Below are 4,927 nucleotides of genomic sequence, written 5' to 3' on the forward strand. Positions count from 1 at the left end.
TATTACACTCAACTGAACGACTTGATTAGTGTAGTGTTAGCTAGCTACATAGTTGTCTTTGCTGTCTTCGTATCCAAGATAATTGTGTAGTTTAGAGTGTGTAGTCTTAGAGTGATTATCTTAATTTACCGAGGTTAGCTAGCCAGCTATTTGTCGTCCTTAACGTAGGAGACACTGCTAGCTAGCTAACAGCTAGCCAACGTCTACCGAATATAACTTCCCACTCAACAACCCGGTCGCATTCCGCTTCGCTCCACAGGTAGTATCACATTTTCATTTAATTTCATTACAGCACAACGGTTTGATTTGCTTGATCGTAGCTAGCTACATAGCTAGCTACATAGCCGTCCTTGTATCAAAGATAATTGTGTAGTCTAGAGCGATTTTCTAGGTTAGCTAGCCAGCTATTGTCGTTCTTTTAACGCAACGTAAACGTAATCAACCCTGCTAGCTAGCCAGCTAGCCCCGAATAGCTGCACTGTAGAAACTATTACACTCAACGAGCGACTTGATTAGTGTAGTGTCAACAACGCAGCCACTGCCAGCTAGCCTACTTCAGCAGTACTGTATCATTTTAATCATTTTAGTCAATAAGATTCTTGCTACGTACGCGTAACTTTCTGAACATTCGAGACGTGTAGTCCACTTGTCATTCCAATCTCCTTGCATTAGCGTAGCCTCTTCTGTAGCCTGTCAACTATGTGTCTGTCTATCCCTGTTCTCTCCTCTCTGCACAGACCATACAAACGCTCCACACCGCGTGGCCGCGGCCACCCTAATCTGGTGGTCCCAGCGCGCACGACCCACGTGGAGTTCCAGGTCTCCAGTAGCCTCTGGAACTGCCGATCTGCGGCCAACAAGGCAGAGTTCATCTCAGCCTATGCCTCCCTCCAGTCCCTCGACTTCTTGGCACTGACGGAAACATGGATCACCACAGATAACACTGCTACTCCTACTGCTCTCTCCTCGTCCGCCCACGTGTTCTCGCACACCCCGAGAGCTTCTGGTCAGCGGGGTGGTGGCACCGGGATCCTCATCTCTCCCAAGTGGTCATTCTCTCTTTCTCCCCTTACCCATCTGTCTATCGCCTCCTTTGAATTCCATGCTGTCACAGTTACCAGCCCTTTCAAGCTTAACATCCTTATCATTTATCGCCCTCCAGGTTCCCTCGGAGAGTTCATCAATGAGCTTGATGCCTTGATAAGCTCCTTTCCTGAGGACGGCTCACCTCTCACAGTTCTGGGCGACTTTAACCTCCCCACGTCTACCTTTGACTCATTCCTCTCTGCCTCCTTCTTTCCACTCCTCTCCTCTTTTGACCTCACCCTCTCACCTTCCCCCTACTCACAAGGCAGGCAATACGCTCGACCTCATCTTTACTAGATGCTGTTCTTCCACTAACCCCATTGCAACTCCCTCCAAGTCTCCGACCACTACCTTGTATCCTTTTCCCTCTCGCTCTCATCCAACACTTCCCACACTGCCCCTACTCGGATGGTATCGCGCCGTCCCAACCTTCGCTCTCTCTCCCCCGCTACTCTCTCCTCTTCCATCCTATCATCTCTTCCCTCTGCTCAAACCTTCTCCAACCTATCTCCTGATTCTGCCTCCTCAACCCTCCTCTCCTCCCTTTCTGCATCCTTTGACTCTCTATGTCCCCTATCCTCCAGGCCGGCTCGGTCCTCCCCTCCCGCTCCGTGGCTCGACGACACATTGCGAGCTCACAGAACAGGGCTCCGGGCAGCTGAGCGGAAATGGAGGAAAACTTCGCCTCCCTGCAGACCTGGCATCCTTTCACTCCCTCCTCTCTACATTTTCCTCCTCTGTCTCTGCTGCTAAAGCCACTTCCTACCACTCTAAATTCCAAGCATCTGCCTCTAACCCTAGGAAGCTCTTTGCCACCTTCTCCTCCCTCCTGAATCCTCCTCCCCCCCTCTGCAGATGACTTCGTCAGCCATTTTGAAAAGAAGGTCGACGACATCCGATCTCGTTTGCCAGTCAAACAACACCGCTAGTTCTGCTCACACTGCCCTACCCTGTGCTCTGACCTCTTTCTCCCCTCTCTCCAGATGAAATCTCGCGTCTTGTGACGGCCGGCAGCCCAACAACCTGCCCGCTTGACCCTATCCCCCCTCTCTTCTCCAGACCATTTCCGGAGACCTTCTCCCTTACCTCACCTCGCTCATCAACTCATCCCTGACCGCTGGCTACGTCCTTCCGTCTTCAAGAGAGCGGGTTGCACCCCCTTCTGAAAAAACCTACACTCGATCCCTCCGATGTCAACAACTACAGACCAGTATCCCTTCTTTCTTTTCTCTCCAAAACTCTTGAACGTGCCGTCCTTGGCCAGCTCTCCCGCTATCTCTCTCAGAATGACCTTCTTGATCCAAATCAGTCAGGTTTCAAGACTAGTCATTCAACTGAGACTGCTCTTCTCTGTATCACAGGCGCTCCGCACTGCTAAAGCTAACTCTCTCTCCTCTGCTCTCATCCTTCTAGACCTATCGGCTGCCTTCGATACTGTGAACCATCAGATCCTCCTCTCCACCCTCTCCGAGTTGGGCATCTCCGACGCGGCCACGCTTAGTTGCGTCCTACCTGACAGGTCGCTCCTACCAGGTGGCGTGGCGAGAATCTGTCTCCTCACCACGCGCTCTCACCACTGGTGTCCCCCAGGGCTCTGTTCTAGGCCCTCTCCTATTCTCGCTATACACCAAGTCACTGGCTCTGTCATAACCTCACATGGTCTCTCCTATCATTGCTATGCAGACGACACACAATTAATCTTCTCCCTTTCCCCCTTCTGATGACCAGGTGGCGAATCGCATCTGCATGTCTGGCAGACATATCCAGTGTGGATGACGGATCACCACCTCAAGCTGAACCGGCAAGACGGAGCTGCTCTTCCTCCCGGGGAAGGACTGCCCGTTCCATGATCTCGCCATCACGGTTGACAACTCCATTGTGTCCTCCTCCCCAGAGCGCTAAGAACCTTGGCGTGATCCTGGACAACACCCTGTCGTTCTCAACTAACATCAGGCGGTGGCCCGTTCCTGTAGGTTCATGCTCTACAACATCGGCGGAAGTGCGACCCTGCCTCACACAGGAAGCGGCGCAGGTCCTAATCCAGGCACTTGTCATCTCCGTCTGGATTACTGCAACTCGCTGTTGGCTGGGCTCCCTGCCTGTGCCATTAAACCCTACAACTCATCCAGAACGCCGCAGCCCGTCTGGTGTTCAGCAACCCAAGTTCTCTCCACGTCACCCCGCTCCTCCGCTCTCTCCACTGGCTTCCAGTTGAAGCTCGCATCCGCTACAAGACCATGGTGCTTGCCTACGGAGCTGTGAGGAACGGCACCTCAGTACCTCCAGGCTCTGATCAGGCCCTACACCCAAACAAGGGAGCCTGCGTTCATCCACCTCCTGACCTGCTCGCCTCCTACCACTGAGGAAGTACAGGATTCCGCTCAGCCCAGTCAAAACTGTTCGCTGCTCTGGCCCCCAATGGTGGAACAAACTCCCTCGACGCCAGGACAGCGGAGTCAATCACCACCTTCCGGAGACACCTGAAACCCCACCTCTTTAAGGAATACCTAGGATAGGATAAGTAATCCTTCTCACCCCCCTAAAGATTTAGATGCACTATTGTAAAGTGGCTGTTCCACTGGATGTCATAAGGTGAATGCACCAATTTGTAAGTCGCTCTGGATAAGAGCGTCTGCTAAATGACTTAAATGTAATGTAAATGTAATGAAAAAACACATATGAAATCATGTAGTAACCAGAAGTGTTAAACAAATCATGATATATTTGAAATTCTTCAAAGTAGCCACCCTTTGCCTTGATGACAGCTTTGCACACTCTTGGCATTCTCTCAACCAGCTTCATGAGGTAGTCACCTGGAATGCATTCCAATTAACAGGTGTGTCTTGTTAAAAGTTAATTTGTGGAATTTCTTTCCTTCTTAATGCGTTTGAGCCAATCAGTTGTGTTGCGACAAGGTAGGGGTAGCATAAAGAAAATCACCCTATTTGGTAAAAGACCAAGTCCATATTATGGCAAGAACAGCTCAAATAAGCAAAGAGAAACAACAGTCCATCATTACTTTAAGACATGAAGGTCAGTAAATCTGGAAAATTTCAAGAACTTTTGAAGTTTCTTCAAGAGCAGTCGCAAAAACCATCAAGCGCAATGATGAAACTGGCTCTCATGAAGACCGGCACAGGAAAGGAAGACCCAGAGTTACCTCTGCGGCAGAGCACAAGTTCAGTAGAGTTACCAGCCTCAGAAATTGCAGCCCACATAAATGCTTCACAGAGTTCAAGTAACAGACACATCTCAACATCAACTGTTCAGAGGAGACTGCGTGAATCAGGCCTTCATTTACATTTACATTTAAGTCATTTAGCAGACGCTCTTATCCAGAGCGACTTACAAATTGGTGCATACACCTTATGGCATCCAGTGGAACAGCCACTTGCATCTAAATCTTTTTTTTTGGGGGGAGAGAAGGGGGTGAGAAGGATTACTTACCCTTACTTACCCTATCCTAGGTATTCCTTGAAGAGGTGGGGTTTCAGGTGTCTCCGGAAGGTGGTGATTGACTCCGCTGTCCTGGCGTCGTGAGGAGTTTGTTCCACCATTGGGGGCCAGAGCAGCGAACAGTTTTGACTGGGCTGAGCGGGAACTGTACTTCCTCAGTGGTAGGGAGGCGAGCAGGCCAGAGGTGGATGAACGCAGTGCCCTTGTTTGGGTGTAGGGCCTGATCAGAGCCTGGAGGTACTGAGGTGCCGTTCCCCTCACAGCTCCGTAGGCAAGCACCATGGTCTTGTAGCGGATGCGAGCTTCAACTGGAAGCCAGTGGAGAGGCGGAGGAGCGGGGTGACGTGCGAGAACTTGGGAAGGTTGAACACCAGACGGGCTGCGG

The 4,927-nt window shown here is 50.8% G+C and overlaps 2 protein-coding genes across 5 annotated transcripts in view; both read right to left on the reverse strand.

Annotated features, from left to right (window-relative positions):
• LOC118399128 (heterogeneous nuclear ribonucleoprotein R-like) overlaps positions 1 to 4,927 on the reverse strand; it is a 29,296-nt gene that overhangs the window by 23,363 nt on the left and 1,006 nt on the right. The window lies entirely within an intron of this gene.
• Positions 1 to 4,927, reverse strand: part of atp5if1a (ATP synthase inhibitory factor subunit 1a) — a 14,246-nt gene that overhangs the window by 6,580 nt on the left and 2,739 nt on the right. The window lies entirely within an intron of this gene.

This window comes from Oncorhynchus keta, chromosome 20, assembly GCF_023373465.1.
Source record: "Oncorhynchus keta strain PuntledgeMale-10-30-2019 chromosome 20, Oket_V2, whole genome shotgun sequence".
NCBI classification, from domain to species: domain Eukaryota; kingdom Metazoa; phylum Chordata; class Actinopteri; order Salmoniformes; family Salmonidae; genus Oncorhynchus; species Oncorhynchus keta.